At 40.1% G+C, this 26,614-nt stretch overlaps 1 long non-coding RNA gene across 4 annotated transcripts in view; it reads right to left on the reverse strand.

Moving 5' to 3' along the window:
* Positions 1–26,605, reverse strand: part of LOC125486487 — a 42,979-nt gene extending 16,374 nt beyond the window's left edge. For 2 of the 4 annotated variants that reach the window (XR_007265152.1, XR_007265151.1), the window contains exons 1-3: positions 25,870–26,605; positions 19,247–19,460; positions 18,372–18,469 (exon numbers count right to left, since the gene is read on the reverse strand). This is a non-coding gene — a long non-coding RNA (uncharacterized LOC125486487). Of the gene's footprint in view, positions 1–8,594; positions 8,680–17,810; positions 18,252–18,371; positions 18,470–19,246; positions 19,461–25,869 lie in introns of those variants that run through there. The other 2 variants (XR_007265153.1, XR_007265150.1) reach the window with 2 other exon arrangements.
* Between the last annotated feature and the right edge of the window lie 9 nt (positions 26,606–26,614).

The following is a 26,614-nucleotide window of genomic DNA, read 5'->3' on the forward strand; positions in this document are numbered from 1 at the left end:
TTTGAACAGCTGTACATTTCATTTTAACTTTTATTAACATCTGTCTCTGGGTTGCATCACAGAAATTTTGCACTGCAGTATAATGTTTTTCTCTGAGTGCTTAAGCACATAATTCACTTGATTATTTTGGTTTTCCTGGAAAGCAATGTATTCAATAATGTTTCCTCCTCCCTTCCATTCAAACAATCCCTAGAATTTGGCACACTCTTGAACCTGTTTTACCATTTTATTTCAGTAATTTGTTATTACACTTTGACATGTTCTGTGCCATGATATTTCCATGCCCATAGCATTAAGTTGATGAGAACTGTCTTTTGTATTTTTTTTTCATGTTTTCTTGTAGATAGCATTGACACTTTTCTTTAAAAAGTTAATAATATGGGAAATAGTACATTGGTCAAAGTGAAATTAAGAATGCTGGTAGAAATCACAGGAGGGATCATTGTTCAGAATATATTGGAGGTTACAGCGGAAATATATAAATGCAAGGATATGTTTCCTGTGTCTGTGAAAATATCTGCTTGCACCTTGTTTCCAAAAATTCCTGAATACTGCTAATTTAGTTTAGTACTTACCTAGGAATTAAAGAAATCTACATGAACTTTACAAAGGTGCTGATGTGAATTCATTCTGTAGAAAAAACTATCTCGAGTATAGATTCAGATATTTTCCACAAAACAAGGTTTATTTTTTTCTTTTGTTTGTCATTTCAATTTATTTCTAACTTCTCCACTTTTTAATCTTCTGAGATTCCTTGATAAGACTGCATATTCTCAGGTTGTGCCAGATGCCACATGATGGTCAAATGCTAAGGAGAATCCAACCAGTTGCAAACATTTTTAGTTACTCACCAGTTGCCTCTGCTTTCCATTTGATGCCAGTAACTTAGTTAAGACTGATAGATGGAATTTGAAGAAACCAAAATCTTTTGATGATGTGATATGTGAACCTACTCAATGTGACCATATCAACAGATCTCCATTATTGATTTGGGTATGTTGCTCTGTGGTACAATGTAGTAGCCCAGATTGTTCTAGTCTGTTCAATATGTCATTGTACAAGTTTACACTTGATGTGCCCTGTCTCCTACAGGTATAAGCCTTTTGCATTCTTGGTTACTTGTTGCAGAAGTTTATGCACAGTATTTAAAAGTATTTACAGCAATAGGGTTGAGTCTGCATGTAATGTGAATCCCACCTGGTGTGTAAATGATATATTTCAAATCTTTCGAATTAAGACTTTATCAATGGCATAAAGTGTTATGGGGTTAGTGTGGGGAAAAGGTATTGAAATGTTCGCTTAGCTCTGATCATATTAAATGGCAGAGCAAACTTGAGGGACTGAATGGCCTACTCCTGTTTCCATGTTCCTAAACATAGCCTGAAATAGTAAGGAACCCATATTGTCAATGTATCACTAAAACTTATAAAATATCAATGCAACTTCTCAGAATGAGCCTTGGGTTGGATTCTGCACTGGAACTAATCAAGTTGAAGAAGTTTAACTTTTGTAGGTTCAGTTATAATTCAGGAACCACCACAGCATTGATGCAGGTGAATAGCAGGTTCATCCCTTAAAGAACAAATTATTTCTGAACATTGATCTGCAGCTACATAAACATCAAGTCATGACAAGGCGTACTGCACGAGGAGCTTGTATTCATGTGTGAGAGTGGGTGGAGGACGTACTAACTGACCCACAAAAATCATTAGGACATAAGACATAAGAGCAGAAGTAGATAATCAAGTCTGCTCTGCCATTCAATGAGAGCACGGCTGATCCGTAATTCTCAATTCCACTTTCATGCCTTTGCCTTATAATCCTTGATTCCCTTAATGATTAAATATCTGTCCATCCCAACATTGAATACACACAATGACCTGGCCTTGACAACCGTTTGTGGTAAAGAATTCCACGGATTCACCAGATTCTGAGAAAGGAAATTCCTCCTCATCTCTGTCTTAAGTGGGTGGCCCTTTTTTCTGAGATTATATCTTCTAGTCCTAGACTCTTCTAAAAGGGGGACCAACCTTTCCACATCTACCCTGTAAAGCCCACTAAGAATCATATATGTTCAGAAAGGTTGCTATTTAAGTAATCATTCAGAATGCACTACCAATGATGGTGAAAACCATCACTGTCCCTAACTTAGTGCCTCAGGAAACCTTCCAGGTACCCAAAGGCAAGATTACAGAGGACAATAGCATGGTTCATTGAATCAATTTCCGTTTTACCACAACTACTTTGCATACATTACTGTTGCCATTCCCCTCGGTGTGGTCACCAATATAGTCATATCTGTACCAAGCCAATAATCCTATAAGTCAATATTATTGCAGTTTGGAGATAGGAATATTTGTGTCAGTAAAAACAGATGGGAAGGCTTTCTCTTCCTGAATATGCCTTTCTTGCAGCTTTCTGCCTGGCAGTTTTTCAGTCTTGAGCTTGGATTACAGCTCCTGTACTCAGCAACAAAGCTGCCACCATCCAAAAAGAGAATCAAACTGCTTTGATTTAATTTTTTTTATTACTTTGAACATTAAAAACCAAAGGAAAATCCAAGAAAATCCCCATACATTTTCATGTTTGAGCTACTTGATTTTCTGAATCAGTAAAGGGACTATAAAGAATGGCAAAAACTGGGATTTAGGAAAGAATAAAGTCCCAGTTATTCTGTCAATCATCAGTCAAATTGAATCCAAAACTTCCATAATTTGCCTGCAACTGCCAATGTAAATCACCACTGAATTTTCGCAGTTAAAGTCTTTTGTGGAGTGAGATTCATAGCTCCCCATTTGACATGGCTTGCAGCAACTTTTTGCACACAATTTTTGACTGTTCACCTTTTTAATTATGCAACTAGGCTCTGTGGGCCCTTGTTGTGGAATCGTGCAGCAGGAAAAGTGGAAGTGTTCATCATTGCTGGGATCTTACAGGATTCACATATCTGACACCATTTTTCACATCACTTCAGAAGCTGCAAGCCAGTCACTGCCTCCCACGCTATGACATTTGATCACTGTCAGTGAAGACTTGGACAAGAAAGCAAAGCTTGCACTGTGTTTTTTAGACCGAGACCTGGAAGGGCTGGTGGGTAGAGAGCTGGAGAATAGGAACACTTTTCCTGTTGACCACTAAAGGAGGCTCACCATCAGACCCATCCATCCAGTTGGCAGCCAAGTCATTGCTATGTCACAGAAAGAATAAAAGGAAAGGTTAAAAGGAAAGCCCTGCATTTCAGGAGGAAGTTAATGAGCTACCGCACTCTAGAAGAGTAAGTGCTACCATATTTCTCTGCCAACTCATACACATAAGGCCACAACTCACTCTGTCTTTGCCACTGCAGATGAATATCACCAAGGCAACTCTCACTATTGCATGCTTCACGTCTGCTCAATGGCTCTCACCAACTCATCCTTCCAAAATACTAATTTTCCTGGCTCTGTGTTTCCTACTCACTCCTGGGGACATCTCACCCAACTCCTGCTTCCGCACCATCATTCACTTCTCTTCCAGCCACTTCTACCATACTCAATCTGTCTCCTTTTTTGCAGAAAAAATGCACTTCCCCCATCAACCAGGGATGAAGTGAATCCCCAGACTGGTTGTACTTGATCAGAACTCACCATAGTGCAATCCCTGGACTTTGGTAACAGACCAAGCGCTTGACTGACTGTGGCAAACCTCCTGGATTAGAATCAGCTGAGCCCTTTCTCAGACCAAGGTGGTTACCCCATGAATGACTATAGCCACCCTTGACCTCTCTAATGACTGCTCCCCTTTGACTTTCAGACATGGCCATTTACTTGAAACACTATATAGTATGTAAGTTTCTGGCATATGCTAAGGTGTAACGTGACGTAGTCCAGTGCCATACAGGGACACATCGAACACTTTAAATATTCAGTATTTCCCACCATGATAAGTTGGCTGCATCTTATATATAAAAAGCAAGAGGAGCTGGCAACCACTAAGTAAGCACAAAGTGAGTGAGCACTAAGAAAACAGACCTGGCAGAAGAATGCACATCATAGGATCTGTGTCCCTGAACTCCAAAATAAATTAAGGGCTGAAGTAGTGAAGACCAAGCATGAAGGTGTGGTGAAGTTGGTGGTTTATCATTGCAGACTTGCATGGACAAAGAGTTAAGGAGGATGGTGTTCATGGGCCGTTTATGGAAATTGTGGTGAAGACACGTTAGTTAATAGCCAGAACAAGCAATCGGTGAGCTGCAGTCACCAGGTTCCTGTTCTGACGTAGGTGTAGGGAATTTTCTCGGGAAGGAGAGGAGAATTGGAAGTGCCATAAAAATAAGGTGAGTTGGACTGATAATGAGGTGCAAAGACTGGAAATAAAATAATTGCCACTCAACAGAGACATTCTGAAATTGCCATTTAAAGCTTAGGACAAACTTCAGGGAAAAAAATCTTGACATCAAAATTCTGATGTTTTCATTCTCGCTGTATTTTCCCAACTTTCTCACCATTGCCCATGCCACACCAAGGAGGGAAAATTCTACCTTATGTAATTAAGTTGGCTCTGGCTTCAAGAAATAGCTCTAAGTCAAGTTTCATGCTGGAATCAATTAAAAGATATTCTCTTCCATCATTCACCCCCACAGTCCCCCATAAAATAATAGCCTCTCTAAACTGCTTTCTGTAGTTACTGGTGCCTCTGCAGCTTTCTAATTGACAGTAGGCAATGAAAACAGAGCAGGTCCAGACAATCCACTCAGCCTGTATACAGCAGCAGTGCAACTCTACACAAACAGCAGCAGATGCTGAATGCTTCAATAAGCTATGTTTCATTTTGTGCTTGTTGTATTTCATACACATCATCAGAGGTGGAATTTATTCATACGTTTCTATAGATAGGATTATCTGATCCTTTGAAAGAAGCTCAGAGACTTCTTTAAAGAGTAAACACTGTCAGCCTTTCTAGAAATTGAACTGTAAGAAATGTTAAGATTAATGTTTCTGTACTTCTGAAGATTTTTTTCCAATTTTGCCTAATCAGTTTTAGAGGACTTTTCAAACTGCTTGCATGAAGGAGATAAGTTGAGATGAACTAAAAGTTGAACGACAAAAATAGCTAGATTCATCTACAAGTCTCGATGCCCTTTTGAACAGGAATAATCCAAATTCTCCATTTTCAACAGCACATATCAAATTAAACTCATCCAACTTATATTTCCTGTCCTCTGGTCAATCAATGGCATGCAAACTGCTACGAATAAAAAATGATAAGTAAACCATACTCTCTCAGTTCTCATTTCAGGCTGTCAGTCCAAAACGGTACCAAGGTAGTAAATAGAACAAATTGCAAAATAGAAGGATAGAATATTAAGATCATGTGCAATCATCTATTCACTGTGTCTGCATAGCCTCAGAATATCAAGATTAAAACTATGGTTTTAGGCTCTATCTGTAAATTCAATGTGACTGTCTTAAATATGGAAAGATGAGGCTTCCTCACACAGTGCGTAATGATTTCTCCAATCCAATTCCCCAGTTTCATTGCCAAATTTTGCAGTTTGGATAATAATCCATATAAAAAACAAAAAGTTATCAGAAGACAGAAATGAGATAACAAGTTGTAGAGCTGGATGAACACAGCAGGCTAAGCAGCATCAGAGGAGCAGGAAAGCTGACGTTTCAGGTCTGGACCCCTCTTCAGAAAAAAAGACAGAAAAGAACAGAAATGCATTTTTTTATAATTAACTTTTTCTTTGTTCCTCTTCTTCTCTGGAAAGCATTGGACTCATCTAAGTAGTGTGCCATAGATACTTCATTCAAATGCCCAATATTCACAAGTGGGTTTTGAAGTTTGAGTATTTTTAACCCAATTGACTCCAGGGGAGTGGTTGATCTTTTCTTTACCTGAGGGATGTATGAACTAACAAGTCCAGAGAGGGTTACAATCTCTTAACAACTGGAACCCTCTTGGTCTGTACAACATTGCCTCTCAACAGCTTGAACATCTTTTTAAATGTTTCTGATGATATGACTATTTCTTTAAATTCCACTGGTTAATACTTGATCCCTTTATAATATTATGTTTCTATTTGCCAGTACCTGCCAATCTCTAGTGTTAAATACAAGCCACTGTAAAAGCAGTGAACGCTGACTGGGAGTTCCACTGTCAGTGATATCAATCTGCAAAGATACAGCTAGTGATCTTAAACTGTATCAAGGGCACAGCTGAAGAAATAAATAAAATGCTATCTTGGTGGCATAACACAGAGTTGTAGCAAAATACTCAGATGACAAAGGACAGTGGTAACTAAGCAAATACGAAGTAAATTGAAATGGTAGAATGCAGCACCAAGCTCCTGATTCCCCAAAAGCTAATTCTATTCTGTTGGGTCATTTACGAGCAAAACCAGGTAATTTCCCTCCACTTCTTGATCAACTTAATGTTTACAAAATAGCTTCTACATAATTAGCAGGGCTTCATCACATTATTATTGTATTTAAAAATAAATCACCAGTGCCTAATTATGCCATCAATACTGCCAGTATAACTTATCCAATTGCACTACAATATCTTATCATGTGCAATTCATTAAAATATGGCATAAAGTGCCCAATTGCAGAAGTGTGACTAAAACATGGAATCATTAGCAGAACTGAGCTGGAAATGACTGGCAGAGGGCCATTTGAGTACATTAAATACATTTGAACTGAGAATGTTGTTTATTTTTATTAATGATTTATGTGAATGCAATAGACGTTTGCCAGTGATGTCATTTGTGATCTGTAGTGGAAACTATTTCCCAACACATGGCAAGTTTTCAGCCAATCACATCATGTGTTTTTCACCCAAGTTATATAATATTTTGATGAACTCACCCACCGAGATGAAAGTTACTTCTCCTGGCTCCTAATTTATCTAAGAATGTTAATAATTAAGATGTAAAAGTGTCTGAAGTTTTGTAACACTACATCTGGTATTGCATCAATGTAAAATAACTTTAGAAAGTGAAAATCAAAACTGGGCTGGAGACATGTAAAGAATAACAGACAGCAGACAAATTTAAGAGGCACAATGAAGGTCAACACTAGATCTGATTTCGAAAATAAATAGAAAGCTATCTGTCAATGGTGCCAGTGTGTGCTTTTCTAAAGATTGCTAGGATACAGCTTGGTGATACCACTATGAGATGACATTGAGGGGTTGGATATAATCGATGATCTCACCATGTTGTGCAATGGAATGGCAAGATATATCTGAACAATGCCAATGAGGTGTCATATGGAGTGGAAGGATACAGAATTTCCTGGTTATCCCCTACACAGTTCATTCTAATCACAGAAGAGAATATGAAGGGGCCATGCAAGGTAGATAATTGAGAAACGTACCATGGATAATTTGGTAGTGGGGATAAAGGACACTTGGTTGTGTGTGATAACACTTTTGGATATAAAATAAAAGGGAACATGCTGAAACACTTAAAGACTTGTGCCAAAACTGAAAGAGTTAGACCAATTAGCAATAGCATGACGTAGACCTACTCAGAGAATTGTACCTTTCAATCAACATTCATCACTGTTTCTGGGTATGTCCTATCAGACTGACAGAACAGATCCATCAGGGGTTACAGCATGGTGGTACATAATTAGGAGGGAATAACCCTAGGAGTCCTCAACATTGACTGGACCCCAGGAGGTCTAGTGCTCTCAGGTTAAACATAGGCATGAAAAATTTTACAAACTACAATGTAGCAACTTCTCTCAATTGATGACTTGGCATTCTTCCATGCTGACCATCACTTGAGAAAAACATTGAATTTGCACTGGATGGGAAAATTCAAAGACCAAGAGTGAGTTGATAGCACTCTGTTGATTAACTGAGCTAGCTGGGTCTCTAAAATGTGGAGGTGCCATATTGGACTGGGCTGGACAAAGTCAGAAGTCACACAACACCAGGTTATAGTCCAACAGGTTTATTTGAAATCACAAGCTTTTGGAGCACTGCTCCATTGTCAGGTGCAGTGAGAGAGAAGAGCACACAGACACAGAGTTTATAGGAAGAGGGATCAAGGGCAGAGAGGTCAAAATATCATACAACTGGTATGAGGGGAGTGTCAGATAATAAGTCTCTGCAGGTGACCAAGCGTGTTAGATGGTGAGTAAAGTGTCAACAGCTGAATAACCAGTGAAGGGATGACTTATAATCCAATTAAGTGAGACAGGGAGATAATTATAAAAAATTAAAAGTGAGGTGGTGCTGAAGCCAAACTAAATGACTGGAATAACATGATAGGTATAAGAGTTGCATGCCAAGGGTCTAACCAGAGTAATAACTAATGTAAAACTGTACAAACTAATTAAGGTAGAGAGATCATACAAATTTATCAAGGTGATGCTGCCAAAACAGGACAGTAAGGGAGATTTTACAGTTACAGAACAGTGTGGTCAAGTCACATGTAGCACGACATGAACTCAAGATCATGGTTGAGGCTGTCTTCATGGATACAAAACTTGGCTATCAGTCTCTGCTCGGTAATTCTGCATTGTTGTGTATCTCAAAGTCCAACTTGGAGGACATTTACCCGAAGATCAGAGGCTGAATTCCCTTGACTGCTGGCGATTGTTGCGTGCTGTCCATACATCTGTTGTCATAGCGTTTGCATGGTCTTGCCAATTTACCATGCCTCGGAGCAGTGGACAGACAGATCTGTGGTGCAGCAACCAAAGAAGAAGGAGTTGAATTGGAACTCTCCAGAAGACTGCTGCCCTTGGCTTGACAGCTATGTTCAAGCCATCAGGAGATGCATTCATCAGTCGCACTCACAATGTAGCACAGAACATCACCCAAGCACCAAACAATGCCATGCATGCTCTCAGGACCCATCGCAACATTGTCATCAAACCAGCAGACAAAGGAGGAGCCACTATCATACAGAATAGAATGGACTACTTCAAAGAAGTATACTGACAACTGAACAACCAGGAACACTGCAGACCTGCTGATCTGACCAAAGAACACACCCATTAACTCAGCAGACTGATCAAGACTTTTGATCCAGATCTTCAGAGTACCCTATGCATTCTCATCCCACATACTTCTCGCATAGGGGACTTCTGACTTCCGAAGATACACAAAGCCAACACAGCTGGACTTTCCATCATATGAGGCAGTGGGACCCTCTGTGAGAACCTGTTTGGCTATGTCGATGGCAACTTGAAACCCATTGTACAAGGAACCCCCAGCTTCTGTCGCAGCACTGTAGATTTCTTACAGAAACTCAGCACCCACAGACCAGTCGAACCAGGAACATTCCTCATCACAAGGGGCGTTTCGGCACTCTACACTAGCATCCCCCATGTGACAGCATCACTGCAAAAGCATCATTACTCAATACCAACAACTGCCAATTTCCAGACTCCATCCTACAACTCATCCACTTTATCCTCGACCACAATGTCTTCACCTTGACAACCAGGCACATGGAACAGCCATGGTGATCAAGTATGCCAACATTTTCATGCACAAGTTCAAGCAAGACTTCTTTACTATGCAGGACCTCCAACCAACGTTATACACCAGATACATTGACGACATTTTCTTCCTTTGGACTCATGGTGAGGAATCACCGAACCAACTACATGGCGATATCAACAAGTTTCATCCCACCATCAGATTTACTACGGACTACTCTTCAGAATCAGTCTCATTTTTGGACACACGCATCTCCATGCAGGACGGACACCTCAGTACCTCATTCTACTGCAAGCCCACAGAACTGCAAGAGAACCTCACACACTTCTCTTAGCTTCCACCCTAAACATATTAAAGAAGCCATTTCATACTCACAAGTCCTGCGACGGACACCTAAAGGTTTTGAAGGACGCCCTCATGAGAATAGAATATGATGCCCAACTCATCGAAGGCCAGTTCTGACATGCCGCAGTGAAAAACCACAATGACCTCCTCAAAGACAGACACAGGATAAGACCGATAGAGTACACTTTGTTGTCCAGTATTTCCCCAGAGCAGGAAAACTACACCATGTTCTTCGCAGCCTTCAATATGTCATGAATGACGATGAGCATCTCGCCAAGATCTTCCCTACGCATTCACTCTCGCCTTCAAACAACCGCCAAACCTTAAACAGAACATTGTATGCAGCAAACTACTGAGCCTTCAGGACAACGTCAACCACAATGCCACCCAACTCTGCCATGACAACCTCTGCAAGACATGTCAGATCATCGACATGGACACTATCATCACACATGGGAACACCAACCACCACATACCCGGCAGATACTCATGTGACTCAGCCAATGGATGCCCCATCAAGGATGCCCCAAGGCTTGGTAAATTGGCAAGACCATTCAGATGCTACGACAACAGATGAATGGACACCACACAACAATCACCAGACAGGGATGTTCCCTCCCAGTTGGGGAACACTTCAGTGGTCAAGGGAATTCAACCTCGGATCTTTGGGTAAGCGTCCTCCAAGTGGGACTTTGAGATACACAACAACGCAGAATCACCGAACAGAGACTGATAGCCAAGTTCCGTAACCATGAAGGCAGCCTCAACTGTGATCTTGGATTCATGTTGCGCTATGTGTGACTTGACCACACAGTTCTGTATCTGTAAGATCTTCCTTACAGTCCTGTTTTGGCAGCATCACCTTGATAAATTGTTATGATCTCTCTACCTTAACTTGTTGGTACTGTTTTGAATTATTCATTACTTTGGTTAGCCCTTCGGCATGCGACTCTTATACCTATCATGTTTTTCCAGTCATTTAGTTTGTCTCCAGCACCAACTCACTTTTAATTTTTTATAATTATCTCTCTGCCTCACTTAATCGGATTATAAGTCATTCCTTTGCTGATTATTCAGCTGTTGACATTTTACTCACTGTACAACACTCAAACACTCATGGTCATCTGCAGAAACTCACACCAGTTGTATGATCTTTTGATCTCTCTGCCCTTGATCTCTCTGCCTATAAGCTCTGTGTCTGTGTGCTCTTCTTTCTCACTGCACCTGATGAAGGAACTACACTCCAAAAGCTTGTGATTTCAAATAAACCTTTTGGACTGTAACCTGGTGTCATGAGACTGCTGACTGAGCATCTAAGAACATAGTTGCAGACTGGGCCTGCAGCAGATTCTGAGAGAATCAGCACACAGGAGAAACCTATTTGATCTTATTCTCATCAATCTTCTTTTTTGTTCATTCAGGGAACATGGGTTTCACTGGCTGAACCTGCCTGTTATGCCAATCTAACTATCAGAGATGCATCTAGCCATGACAGTATTGGCAGGAGTTAGCACTGCATAATCTTGTGGAGTCAAGGTTTTGATTTCAAAATGAAGATACTCTCCATTGTACAGCGTTATCATGGTGCTAAGTGAGATAAATTCAGCAAAGATTTAGCAGCTCAAAATTTGATAATATCCTCGTGGCTATTAATGACAAGAGACTTAACTGGACCATTAATAGAAATACTTTCATGATAAGAGCACGTCAGAATTCGGTAGTGTGTGGCGTGAGTTACTGACCTCCTGACTTCCCAAAGCTCTTCATCTACGAGGCACAAATTGTAAATGCGATTAAATACTCTGCCCTTGACTAAATGAGTTTGGCTCCCTAGAATCTTCACACCAATCAGAACAAAACAGACCCCTTATAGCACCCCATCCTCCACCTTAAACATTTACTTCTGCCATCATCAATATACTGTAGCTGCAGGATTTACCACAAATAAGATGTACTGCATCAAAAGCAATACTATTGACTGAGCAAGCCAAGCTTCTTACTACCTAGAAGTACCAGGGAAGCAAACATATGGGAACACTGATATACACATGCTTCCGTCTAAATTGCATAGCATCATCACTTTGAAACATACCCCTGCTTCTTCATTGTCACTGGATGAAAATCCTTCAAGTCCTTCTTTAACAGTCCTGCGGAATATCTTCACATAGACTACTACTGTTCAAAAAGGCAATCCATCGCCATCTTTGCAAAGGCAACTAGGGATAGGGTATAATTCATTCTTTTCCAGTTATGCCCACATTCCACGAATAAATGAAAAAAAAGTTTAACCTGAGATGGTAAGTGTCCTGTTCAAGACAACAGTAATGTACTTAGTCCCGGATGGATCTGTACTTCAATGGAGATATTGGTAAATGAGTTGGTTCTGAGGTTATTAGCGACATGCTTACAAGTCACTTTTTAATGCGTTTGATATGTTTGACTTCTTCATTTTATATTTTAGTGTGTATCATTGGGTGGAAAAAGCAGTTTTGATTTCTGTGTGCGAGAGCAAAATGTGCGTTGGTTTGGACTTTGATGCAGATCACAGGCAAACCATGCACAGCTGTGAATTTGAATTGTTGGAGACATTGCAGGTGTAGTTTCAGTCACTTTATGAAACAAAACTTATTCATTCCACTCTGTGTCTAACCAAGTGTGGTATAAATAGATGTTTCTGCTCTCTGAGAAATGTTTAATCATTCTGGGTTATTTCTTCTGTGTGACTATTTTTGTCAAAAATATGAGTTTTTCACTATCACATAGTAAACCTCCATCATTTACAAAACACCAAGTTGGCTTTTGCCCTAGCACAGTCTCTTCCATATCTACACAAACCTTGAATCACACTGTCTCTCATTTTCATTTGTAATCTTTTATCTCACAATCTGCTCCTTTGTTTCTCCCTCTCAGCTTCACTGATCTCACTTTCTCTCACATAACCCTGCACCAGATTCATTACCTTTCTTTCTCTCTGTCACAAGTGATATCTATCTTATTTCTCAAATATTCCTTTCTTTATCTCTCCCAATGATTTTTTTTTTCTGTTGTTGGCATTGTTAATGAATCTGAATGTTGATTGTTTTATTACAAAGTCCCATTAAACCCTACTTCATTTTACATAAAAAATAACTCTGAAAAGAAAACAAACTTTTCAACTGCATTTTTTTTTTATTTGTTCATGTTCAGTGGGTGCCACTGACTAGCCAACAGTCTTTGCCTACCTATAACTGTCCTTTATAAGATGATAGTGAGATGTCATTTTGAAATGCTACAGACCTTGAGATGTCAGTATAGCCACAAGTGACTGGATTTTTCTTACTGAACTACTGATCTGGTTTTTATACTAAGCAGAGTATTAGACAAACAAATGTTAATTTCACCAAAGGTACTTAGACAGCACCTTCCAAATTCATGGACCACTTTCATCCAGAAGGACAAGAACAGCAGATAGGTGGGAACACCACCACCTCCAAGTTTCCCTCCAAGCCACTCACCATCCCTGACTTGGAAATAGATTGTCATTCCTTTAGTGTCGCTGGGTCAAAATCCTGGAATTCCCTCCCTAACAGCATTGTGGGTATACCTACAGCACATGGACTGCAGCGGTTAAAGAAGAAAGCTCACTACCGCCTTCTCAAGGGCAGCTAGGGACGGGGAATAAAATTGCTGGCCAAACATCAAGGCCCACATGTGATTAAAAAAATTTAGATTGTTTATTGTATTTCTTACATTCTATTGTCAACCATTACATTGCCAATGAAATTATCTCATACATCTACAGGCTTATAGTTACAAATATTTGCGATACCATGTCACCAGTATCAGACAACCTCAATCAAATAATTTAATCACAAAAGGTGTTCATAGAGTCATAGAGTCATCAAGTCATATGGCATGGATATAGACACATTGGTCCAACCAGCCCATGCTGAACATAATCCCAAAATAAATTAGTCCCACCTGCCTGTTCCTGGTCCATATCCCTCCAAATCTTTCCTATTCATATATCCATCCAAATGTCTTTTAAAAGTTGTAATTGTACCCACGTCCACCACTTCCTCAGGAAGTTCATTCCAGACACGAACCACCCTCTGTGTAAAAAATTTGCCTCTGATGTCTTTTTTAAATGTCTCTCTTCTCATCTTAAAAATATGTCCCCAAGTCTTGAAATTTCCCAATTTTGGGAAAAGCCAACTACCATCAATTCTAGAGATAGTAGGAACTGCAGATGCTGGAGAATCTGAGATAACAAGGTGTAGAGCTGGATGAACACAGCAGGCCAAGCAGCATCAGAGGAGCAGGAAGGATGACGTTTCGGTATCTACACCTCTTATTATCATTAATGTATCAATTCTTAGTATCCTGATGCCACTAATTTATTAAACAAAAACAGAAATTGCTGGAGAAACTCAGCAGGTCTGGCAGAATCTCTGGAGGTTTAGCAGAGTTAACATTTCGAGTCAAGTGATCTTCCTCAGAACTGATGGTATCTCAAATAAGGTGGCATTTATGCTGAAGACAGAGGATTGAGATTGCAAAGGAGTGAGAGGACAGGCAGAGATAGACCCCAGAGACAGAACAACAGGTAATGACAAAGGGATGGATAATAATGTGCACAGAAGAAAGAAAAGCGAATAATAGGAACCATAAACAGAAATTGCTGGAAGAGCTCAGCAGGTCTGGCAGCATCCGTGGAGAGAAATCAGAGTTAACATTTTGGGTCGAGTGACCCTTCCTCAGAACAGGGACCATAAGTAGGTGAAAACAGGTTGGCTGTGCTGAAAGCAGCCGATGTCATGATTGGGCCTGGGCTGTGGGGTGAGTAAAGGACATAGAGGAAGGTTTTCAGAGTTTAAAACTATTTAACTCAGTTTTGAGTCCTAAAGGCTGCAGGGTCCCCTAGCAGAAAATGAGATGCTGTGCTAAGCCTCACTGGAGCACTACAGCAGGCCCAAGACGTAAATAGTGGCCAAGGAACACACTGGTGTGTTGAAGTGGCGTGTAACTAGAAACTTGGGGTCATTGATGCTGTGTAGAATGACCCAGAGAGTTTTATTTATGCCACTGTCTTTTAGAAGCAGCATTCCTTTGCATTTCATCAAGACGTTGTGTTACAATTATGAGGGCCTTATTTCAGTTAGCCATACTCGGTAAAACTCACCCCAGTGACTACTAGCTCCCTCTATTTATGCAATTAATTCAAACCAAATTCTGTTCACTGTGCCATCTAAGCCTCTGTTGATGGAAATTTTCTGGTCATAGATTGTGTAATCAGAGTCAGAGGAGGTGCCAGGCACCTTCTCCTGCAGCTGTTTTATCTCCCTGAGCTCAGTGGGTTTCTAGGAAACTACTAGGGATGCTATTAACTTGGATCCTGGCAATTCATTGTTAGTGTGCAGGTCAACTTTGTCACAGGCAACCTGAGGTCTACTCCCACAACTATTACTCCCAAGACAAGTTTGTACCCAAGATGCACCTCATATATAGTAATGGGCTTGTACCATTCCTTTTCCCCTTTACTAGCATGCTAACACTTACTTCAATAACATGTTTTTGACAACAGAAAGCTCCAGAAGTTAATCAAGGTCTTGGTTTAAAAGGCTGCTTCATTGACCACACACCATTACTGCAGCTAAATGTGAGCAGTGTGCTGACATCACATTAAAATGCTCAAGAGCCTGCACTAGTGATGCTTATGTCGAATCCTGGGCATAAAATGGGAGGATCTTCCAGACTAAACGGCTGTCGTCCATGGACGTACAAGGATAGGAATATGAAGTAGGACGAGCCCATCCAGCCCCTCAAACCTTTTCCACCATTCAATAAGATCATGGCTGATGTGATTGTAACCTCAAATCTACATTCCCACCTACCCCTGATAACCTTCCACCCCTTTGCTAAACAAGAACAATGAAGCTTTGTCAATCAACGTTGAAGCCCTACTCCTAAAGAATCTACTTTGCTGGACAGTCTATTGTATCTGGGTGCCTGAAAATCAGCCCCCTTGGCAGTTCACATCTCTCAAAAGTCAAAGGACAGCCAAAGGAAAAGGTATAAGTTTACCTAAAACACAAAGGCTTTGACACCACTAACTGGCGGGAGGAAGTTGCCATCCACTCGACATGGCACCTCCTGATCCTTCAAAGAACATGCCCTCTTGAGGCTCAGTGACTCAGCTGTGAGGCAGAATGATGGCGAGAGAAGAAAAAGGAAACCAAGCTGGGGTTGTGAATTCCATTTCCCCATGCAACAATATGCAACCCCCACCCCCCAACCTCACTGTGTAAAAATTGAGTTCCAAAGTCATCTGAAAAGTCATCTAACCTGACAGACATCAACCTGGATTCCAAAAGAACACTGATAATGAGCACTTTCACTGCTGATAGTAAGGTCATGCCTTTTCACAGCAGTAGACTTTGACTGGCCCTCATATCACTCAGTATTACTATAGGCTTGCTTATTTCACCCTGGGGAATGTGGCCACTCTTCCTTTAGATACTAATAGCTGTAACTCTCTGGGATTTTCTTCATCTGTACTCAAAGGAATACCTTTGCAGGGCATTTGTATCCACATATTAGAGTCATAGCCTGGTCTGTAGTCTCTGAATAAATCCCATTCTCTGCACAGCATGTATGGGCTCTGATATATCCCACTGGAAATGTCCTACTTTTTAGCAGTTAAAAAACATAGGTTTCTTGCCTCACTTTTCAATTCAGCACCATCTTTCTATCATGAGAATGTATGCCAGCATTTCTTCTCCCCTTGGATGCTGAATTTCTAATTACACTCTCTATGTCTATGCTTTCCTGTTGGTTGGAAACAACTAAGGACAGGTCTTTTCCTATACAATTAACTCATAGTGTGACTGCCTACTCTCTGTTCTGCTCTGTTCCTGTAGGTGTGTTCTTATTGGGAAGCACATGAAATTTTTAAATGCTTCAAGGAGAATTATTTCACAGAGATCTTTGTTAGTGGCTTCCATTTTAATCAACAATACATAGTGGTCAAAAGCAAGCTGCTTAAAACCTCCAAATTCCAGGCAATCTGGTCAGACTGTTTCCTGAAAATTATACACCTAATTGTACACCTCCAGCACTAATTAGTACAGACTTAAAATTGCCTTTTATGGTGCCTCACAGTCAACGGCACTGTCCTCAGCCAAGTGGGAGCAAAGCTTGTCAGATTTCCTTGAATTTTTACAGTAACATTGGAATGGCCACTTTAACTGCCATACTAACTGCTCAAAAGTGATAAAGAAGGCTTCCGCCTCTATGTCATCAAACCCAGGGATCAAATGAGCAAACCAAGCTTCCTATGCCTATAAACCAGAATCAGTGATTTCCTCGAGGGACACAATAAGAGTCCTGCCCTCAGGTTGACCTCTTTTATTTTAAACTCCCTGTCCTGAAACTCTCTCTCGTCCATGATCTTTCTTCTTTCTCTCTTTCCTGTTCTCCTGTCACTTTCCTCTGCCTTTCTCTTTCCTTTGGTAGAAATTCTAACTTCCACCACCCCAGGGTTACATTGTTACATTTCATTGTCACCAATTTTAATCCATTGGCCAACTCTTTTAAAATTTTGGGTTTTCTCGTTTTCAGGCAGAATTCTAATCCTGAGTGCCTTCCTCACTCTTTTAACTGTTCAAGGGACAGAATTTTAAATACTTTCCTTCTTTTTCATAGAAAAGCATTGGCAGAAAATGCAGACATTTCTATTTATTAGTAGTAAAACCTCAAGAAAGCCTAATTACAGTTTTTAAGAATTGGTTACGAAGGAACAATTCACTTTTCCCACTTTAATTTGTTTGTCTTGTCTATGGCTAATAACTTAAAAATGAGCCAAGTGACTATGATCAATGCCTGAGTGAGGGTCCCCAATTTATTACAATTTCTGTTCTTAATTCAACCCTGCCATTGGTTGGTCGCCACAAGTTTAATTTAGAAAAGGATCCCTTCCCTCATGAATACATTTTCATAATCTGAATGTGTCTATGTTTTAGAAGGAAACTAATTAACTTGGCTTTCTTAAGTTGAAGCAAAGGTACATTTATTAACTATCAAAGGTAAGGAAAGATAATAAAATTGATACATACAAGTTGGAAATTTGAATTGAGTAAAGCAATAACTGTTAAAAATGTGTATGAATCACTCTTTGGGTTTCGTGAAGAGCAGATGATGGAATGTTGTGACTGTTAATTTGAATAATATCAGTAATGCAGATATTGATAGTGGAGCAGTTGATTTCAAGGTTCTTCCCTCTGCAGGTAGCCTCAGGCTTTTGTCCAGTTTCCTTCTCAGAGTGATAAGATGGTCTTTCCTTTCCATGCAGTGTAGGCCTGTATAATGGCTTTCCTCAACCTGTGAGCTCCATGGTACACTAGTCCGTACTAGCATATTAGCCCACAAACATGTGCAGATTAGGATCTGTAGTTTGATTTAAGACCTTCTTGTTTTGTATATTCCTGGAAGGATTTAAAAAAAATCATGTTTGGGACATAATATCCAGTAGATGGATTTCTGCTGAGAGGGATAAACAGCCCTTCATTACCCCTTCCTTTTAATTCTCGCCGTTTGAAACTTACCTGACATTTTACAGGTGTGACTTTCCATGGGTTCATTCATGACTTTGCCAGATAACTATTGAATTTAGATCCATAGACATCTTTTGGCTGCATGTTCTCTTTAAAAAAAAGCACAAATTGTAATTAAAAATTTAATATGTCCATAAGTGAGCCAGAGTTAACATCCATTGTTATGATAAATGTAACAGAGACTTATCAGGAGAAAGGGAGATTAATTGTGGAAATTGGCTCACAGTCACTAACTTTACCTCATCATTTGTTAATACATGGATGTGCATTGCCAAGCTGTCAATAATTAGACTTTTTTTTATATAAACTGTATATTTTATGTCAGAAAAAAATACAATATGTATTCATCAATCCATTTATGTGTTCTACTTGTTCAGGCTTTTGCCTGTATTAACAAAAGGGGGGCAAAATACAAGGTTTCTCCAAGGATTTATTAATTTCTTCATAAATATTATTTGTAAAATCCACGGAGACCCTGGTGAGGGTACAGAACTACCCAGTCTGCAATCAAACTTGAATGGTGTGTTCAAAGCCAATGGCTTGTAATTCATTGCCATCCCTCTGGGATGTAAGCATGTTATTTCAATGTAGTACAAAAACTTCTGCAGAGCAGTGTTCAGATCATGGGTTTGCAGCTACTCTCTAGATAAGAAAAAAATGTAACTGCCTTCAGTGCAATTTTTTGATGATATTGTAAAATAATTTTGAATAATGGAATATATCAGAAAGCCAGCAGATTTTGCAATGAAATTACATGATGTGTGCTCTCAGTCTCAGCTATGGCATCATGAGTTGCTGCTAAGATTTATCATTAATATGTCTTGGTTCTGAAAGGAAGTGGTTGAAGACAGGAAAATTAAAGTTACCTGGTGCCACGTTGGGTTTCCTATTAGGTAGATGGCTATCTCAAGTTGTCCCCCTGCTTACTTGCAGTTGATTCAGCTTCAAAATGGCCAGGTAGCGATTCTGATGTTGGATAGGTCTTCACTACAAGGTGAAATTAGCCCAGGCTGTGGAGATATTAACGTATACAATGGTACGTGCTGTGCCTCACGAATGCTGCAGTACTTCCTTACACGACTGTAATATGAAAGGAAGGGATGAGACAGCTCTTAATGCATTTTATTAATTATGCACTTGAATCATATTGGCTTGACATAAATTCATTGTCAGCTGGAATTATAGCAGAGACAGACACGTAGAATACATTTCAAATTAAAAGATTAATTTGGAGTGAGAACTGTTCAACTAGTGCCAGTTGTAGGGCTCTTTGAATCTGAACTTCTCTCTTCATCTCTCACCTGCGGATGCCAGCTACTTATTCTAGTTGAATTTCAGTCAGAAACGGTATCAAATTTACTTTGAATTGTTTCTTAGGGCGTTCACTGTGGTAATTCGCTGTGAGATGATAATACAACAATTCCTTTTGAACTTGTTTCATTTCACGGTTGGAGTTATTAAGTCGGTACCATTGTATCCCTCGGCATCAGTGTCAGCAGGAATAATGGTCCGACTTAATAAATTAAGACTTAAAGTGATTTCCAACCCCGCCCCCCACCCCCACCCCCGACTTTTTTATGTCAGAAAGTGTGTTTGCTTCCATTCCCTTTAGTACTTTCTTCTTACTTATGTGGTGATTCTTCCGCAAACTCAACTTTTAGTCATTGGCAACACCTTTTCACCACATGGAGTCGTACCAGCCCAGTATAGATGTCATAGAGCCTTACAAAACGGAAACAGACACATTTGGTCCAACACGTCCACGCCAACCAGGTTTCCCAAACTAAACCAGTCCCGTTTGCCTGTATTTGTGATAAAGTGCTGAACAAGTGGAGGGTCCTATTTACAGTTTTAAGGTGACATTTAACGCAGTTGTCAGAAGTGGATTAAACAGTCAATGTCTCTCAATGCTGTACAAACATCGAGAAGGAAACAAAATCCTGAAGAAACTCAGCAGCTCCAGCAGCATCTATGGAGAGAAAATCAGAGTCAACACTGAGTCCAATCCGACCTCCTCGGAAATCGAAGAAGTCATTCTCGACCCAAAACTTTAACTCCCACTCTCTTTCTCTCCACAAACGCTGCCAGACCCACTGAGTGTCTCCAGCATTCCGTTTTTATTTCAAATTCAAGTATCCACACTATTTTGCTATAATTCTGGAAGGGAATGTTTTGCAGTGGTTATCAGTGAGACAGCCATTTAAGAGTAAGTGTTATATCACCCATTAGAGATTGTAGTGTCTTTTGTGTAGATTGAGTTTGGATTAACATTCAGTAACTGCTGCGTTGTATTAACTTCGTTCCCATTGCGTGAAAATCTCTTAAACTGCACCATCACTCAGGATTGCGCAGACGGTGGTATTTTTGCAATGATACCCATGATTAGTACTGAAGTGATATTGATAATATTGCATTGCACATGGCAGTGCGCAACAACACTGCCTGTTACTGTATAGGTTTCTCCTGTTTAAGACTTCCCTGTCTCTCATCAATGGTGCCTAACACGCAGCAGGTGCTGGTCAATCGTGTACCTGATGCCACACAAATGAAAGGACTGGTGTCTGTGTTGTACTCAAATAAATGCACTGATGCTGAACAGTGCAAAATCACGGAGGCCCATTTCACCGTCAGAATTTTGTTTTTACTCTCTGTAGTTATAAAATCAGGAACTCGGAGCAGATCATAGCGCCCCTCAAACCCAGTGCCTTTCAGTGAGATCATGGCTGGCATTTAACCTCCGCTCTTTGTCTTCGCCCGATTTTCTTAAGATTCCAAAAAAATCTATTGATTATCAATGAACATTTCTACAGTTCAATATAAAATACGTTTTTTTCCCAATTAACCTTCGATAGAAAAGTGCATCGTTTGCTTGTTTGAAAAATTAAAATGTGCAGAAATCTGGATCTTTCCTCAAACTTGCATGGGAAGTGAAGCCTCAAATCTGCGCAGCTCTTTAGCTCTCACCTATTCGCGAAACTCCATTTTCTGACTCCTGTTCCCTAATTTACAGTTATCAATAATGTAAAGTGTAATCGTGTTCATACAGCGAGCATAGTTTTATTAAATATTCATAACCAGCAGCTTTGGTGCGACGTGTTAAAGAATCTTTATCGACTGTTGTTCTAAAATGAGGTGGAGAATACAAACTTTAATAAAGTGCATTCCATTCGCGAATGCTAACCAAGCAGCGAGCCTCAGTTAATTTTTTGAGTTGCGCTGTTTAAATATTTATTGAAGTTTTACTGGAAATATTTGGTAGCACTTACAGTACTTGGATTGTGTTTCCGGATCCTGCACACTGTCAAAACTTACTCGTCCCTCCCTCTGCCCGTTACCGCTTCCCAATGTTGGCTTCTCCCCAGGGAGTCATGTAGTATAATCATTGTCTGGAAACCTGGGCCGCTCTGCACCACCTCCATTCCGCCACAAACACACCCCCATTGTCTTTTAAAAGAAAATGTTAGTTACAAATATTTGTTAAAATATTTCTGAGTTAAACAATCGCAAATGTGCGCACTTTCTCTGACAAACTCATAAATCCTGTGGCACTGCGGAACTTCGAAGTTTATCTTATAAGTTTTCTCTTTGAACTCCAATATTTGATCCCTTCATGAGCCTTTACGACAGCATGCAGACCAGGCATTTTGCTGACCCCAAATCTCAATGTCTTTTTTTTAAACCTGAATCTCTCTTTCTGTTGCATTTTTAAGTGTGACATTTGTGTCTTAATGTTTTATCAATAATTTATTTTACAATGAAATGAATTGTGTTGTTGTATGACCCGGGGAAGCTAGTGAGGCAGACTTGCTCCAAAGTTTGCCGTGTACTGTGTATGGTTAAGCCGTGATCTGACCGAAGTATTTGAGACCTTATGATCTAGCAGAATGCTTTTATTATAATAGTGGTAAGTGATTGTGTTATTTGCATAGTTTTGAATATTAGTTACTCCGCTTTTAAGAACTCCACTGATTTATTATGTAATGTAGAAAAGACCAGTTGAATCTCAACCTGTATAAATCATCGAAGGAATATCGCAAAGAAAAGGCATCATATACATTGTTTCCAATGTTTTGGGTTCCTCTGGATGCGAGATGCGCTAAATGAACTGAACTGAAGCCATTCCCATTCAGAAACAATGTGGTTGAGTAATTAGAATCTTCGACCTGGTAAACATGACTGGTGCCCAGTATGAAGCATCCTGTCATTTTCGGATCCCTACCGGGGTGATAGATTACAAATGTATAGTCCCAATTATTCTTCGAGTTCATGTCATAAGCGTGGACATAAGAAGAAATGAAATGTAAACATTCCCACAACTTTTTTTTTGTTTCAAATTCACATACTGAAGCGCATCACCGCAAGGTTGATGGGTTTGTGAAACAAGCCACGATTATTTATCCAGTTGCACAAATCGCCACTTGTACTTCATACTGACGTAAAAGATATCTGCAGGTATATATTTTTTTGAAAAAAAAAGGCAGCAATAACGACATTAATATTTGACCGGAATCTGGAATAACTGCATTGCAACGCATAGACTGATGGCGGACAAGATGCAAGAAAATCAACCCCAAGGCGGAGGAAATGCTTGGTGCTTATTATCCGCTTGGTAAAGGCCAGGTGTGTGCGGTGAAACCCACAGGTGTATTTGCAGTTACCAAGTCACCCGGGTGTTTTTTTTTGTCTTTTAAATTAAAGTCTTACAAAAATTCTCAACTTTTTTATCTTTACTGTTTATAACGTAGTGTCAGGGGAAAGCCCAGTTCTATAAATAAGGGATGCAGAAAATCAATTCGTTGTAATTCCCCTCCGTCTTTGTACTCATTTTTTGTGGGTGCAGTGTAATTTTTGTTTGATGCTGTACTTCCCCCTTAGTTAGTTGTTGCTCAAGTTTTAAGTGTTACTTTATTCTCAGTGAGAAAGTGGGGATTCTTTTTTGTTTTACTGTCCTCGAAATCATGAGTTTTGATTTTGTGTATCGCACACGGAAAGTGAACATCATACAATTTACCCCAAAACAGCAAGTTGAAATTAAGGATTGCTTTGGGGTTTCAAAATTTCGTTACGTTAGTTCAATTCTATTCACTGCAATAATAAATTAGTTGATACTTAGCGCATTGAATGATAAATAAACATCGCTTGAGTGAGAAAACAAAATCAAAGTACTAATCGGGTGTCATTTATAAATCTAAGAAAGCAGAGAGGTGAAATGGGCATTTCCCTAACTAAAAGACACTGGAACCAGTTAGAAGATCCAGTTGTGATGGGACCACTAATCTCAATCCTTATTTCTTGCCTGTTCTACACAGAATGCAGTGCAAGGATCTGACTTCCGCCAGATTTTTTCTGTTGAAAAGTACAAATCGAGAATAGATTTGCATTTTTAATTTAAAATTAAATGCTTATCTCACCAATCTGGTGTGAGCGTTACAGCAGTAACAGAACAGTTTATCTCTGTATGTCAATGATAATTACTATCATTTAAAGGTCGTCAGTGGCTGATGATAGTCCAGTATTCGAGGAGTTACAATATAGATACCACCTCCGCTAAGAACAGGTGCAGCAGCATTTTTTCAATCGGTTTAACTTTGCCTGGAACAAGCTGCCATCTGTTCCACAAAAAATGCCGCTTTTGATGCGTAAACTCAGCTTCAGATTCATTGTAACCTGGGTACGTTTCCTGAAATGTATATAAAGGATTGCAATATTCTGTCAATCGATGACACTAAGCAGAGGAAATTATTTTCTATTATTCTCAATTTTGTGGACTTCAAATGATTACACAGATGCTCCTCGCGATTTCCGTCTCATCGATTCTTATGTTACATTTGCCAGTCCTTGCATTTTTAAGTGTGACATTTGTATCTTAATGTTTTATCAATAACTTATTTTACAATGAAATGAATTGTGTTGTTGTATGATCCGGGGAAGCTAGTGAGGCAGACTTGCTCCAAAGTTTGCCGTGTACTGTATATGGTTAAGCAGTGATCTAACCGAAGTATTTAATAAAGGATGAAAAAAATGTGCAAATGGATGTAGACAAACAATACCCTTTGGTAAGGGGTTCCTCAAAATTATCTTAAAATTAGAAGGGCGAAATCAGGAAGCACTGTTGAACACATTGTCTGAACATCAATCAGTAAATCTGAGACCCTTTTCCACCAAAAATTACTGGGTCAATTAAAGATGTCAAGGCTGAAAGCAATAGTTTATCGTGTAAGGATATTAATGGATATGACATAGACGATGGTAAATAGAGTTTAAGTATATTTCAGCCGCAATTCATTTGAATTACAGACTGAAGGGGTTGAATGGCCTACTGTTATGGAAAGGTATGGAGTTGGATGTAGACATTGAAGTGGCTTCTGTGATAAAACTATTTTAAGTGAATGTTCTCTTCTGCAATTAGGGATGTATTTTAAAAGGACTTCCAAGCAGCCTCCCCCCGCCGACCACCCACAATCCCCACCCCCCACCCCCAACCCAAACAATTGCAAACGAGATTGTTGAACAATAAGTAATGGAAAGTTCATTCCCAATTGATCCTACTTATTTTCCGGACGGTCGCGATTTCAATGTCAAAAGCGGTTTTCCTGATAAATATTAGAGACGTTCTTGAGGCCAGACAAATAGGTTGGACTACATGTTAGAGTTTATTTTTTTCAGTTTTAAAATAAATAATGTCCCGATGTTACTAAGTCGATTCAAATTTTGATTTCCACAGATCACCTTGATGCTTTTGGGAAGCGAAAGCTAATCGTTTGTTGTCACTCGAAAAAAGTTAACTTAGTTGAGAAATGTCTATATGTATTTCAACATATTTGTCCTGAAGTCATTAGGAAATCGGCACTATTTATTTGAGTGACCTTGATTTATTTTGCTGTGGTGATAAACTCTCTTGCCCCAAAAGGTTTAAAGAATGGCTACATCGCCCCCGTCCAGCACCACGTGTTCCCCGCTTTAAGATTATTGGCAGCATTTGTGCAAACGCCGTTCGAACCTCGAATTTAGCAAAAGATTGCGGTGCGGACAGACATGGCTTGATAACCCTGGCAGAATCCAGGCACACAGTATTCTCTTTATAGCGATGGATGTGTGCAAAAAGCTCAGACCTTATGGTAATGATGTGATTTCCTTATGCAAATAAGCCATTGCGGAAATAAACAGCACGCCTCGCTCGCTCCCTTTACTTCTGTAATATTTTTATACTACGCCATCAATTCATCACTAAAGCGGCCAAGGCAGCCCTCCCCCATCTTTCTCCTGGGCAATCAGGATCCGCCGGTTGCCTTCACTTTTCCATCGGATGTGTTAGAAAGCAGCGAGAGGGAGAGACAGCGAGAGGGGAAAAAAAATAGCCCGCACACACAGCACAACACAGAGCCAAGACCGAGGGCAGATATTCCTCCGGATGAAGCAGGAAAATTGCAAAGGAATGCAAATGAGACGTTAGACAAGCTTCTAATTCGAGTGCAAGTTGATTACGTACTTTCACATGGCAATGGTACGTATATTTTAATGCACCGTCTTGCTCGGGCTGTGTGTTGGTTCCGGTGTGTCTGTGCTTCTCTCTGTTGCTTATGCGATCGGGTTTGTGCCAAGATTTTGTGGTGTTTAAAGGGGAGGGGATGGGGCGGGAGGGGGGAAGAGAGAGACAGAAAGCAAAAGCGCTGAGCTTGGCAGATTTCCCATATGTGAGCAGCCAGCTGAAATGAATTTGTGCGTGATCTGTATACGTGTGCATTGGCGACGTACATTTCGAGTCCAAGTTCAAGCGGGGAGCCAAGTGTGTGTGATCATAGCGGTAATGGCCGAGCAGCTCGGGAGAGCCGCCGGCTTGAACTTGACTCGTGAACCGCGACGCTGCGACCAAGGCTGGGACACACTGCTAATCCACCTCCCTTTTAAAGGGACATTACCCTATCTCGGCCTGTTAAACGCGCACGGTCCCCTTTTGCGAGAGATTGCGGTCTTCTCGCCCATGGTCATTCTGCAGCTTATTTTAAACACACAATGTGAAAAGTTCGCTATACTTTAAGAAAGCGCAAGCAGGAATAGCTTTGCGGCCCATGGATTTGTTGGCTTTCGTTCGCCGTTCGGAAATAGATTTCCCAGCCCAAATGCAGAAAGTTCAGAGAATGAAGCAGCGCTGTTCCAGTTTTGTTTTTAACGTTCTCTCTCTCTCTCTCTATATATATATATCTAGGCCCAGCTAATGGATAGGCTCTTTAAAT

The sequence above is a fragment of the Rhincodon typus genome, chromosome 29, assembly GCF_021869965.1.
Source record: "Rhincodon typus isolate 14 chromosome 29, sRhiTyp1.1, whole genome shotgun sequence".
Lineage (NCBI taxonomy): Eukaryota > Metazoa > Chordata > Chondrichthyes > Orectolobiformes > Rhincodontidae > Rhincodon > Rhincodon typus.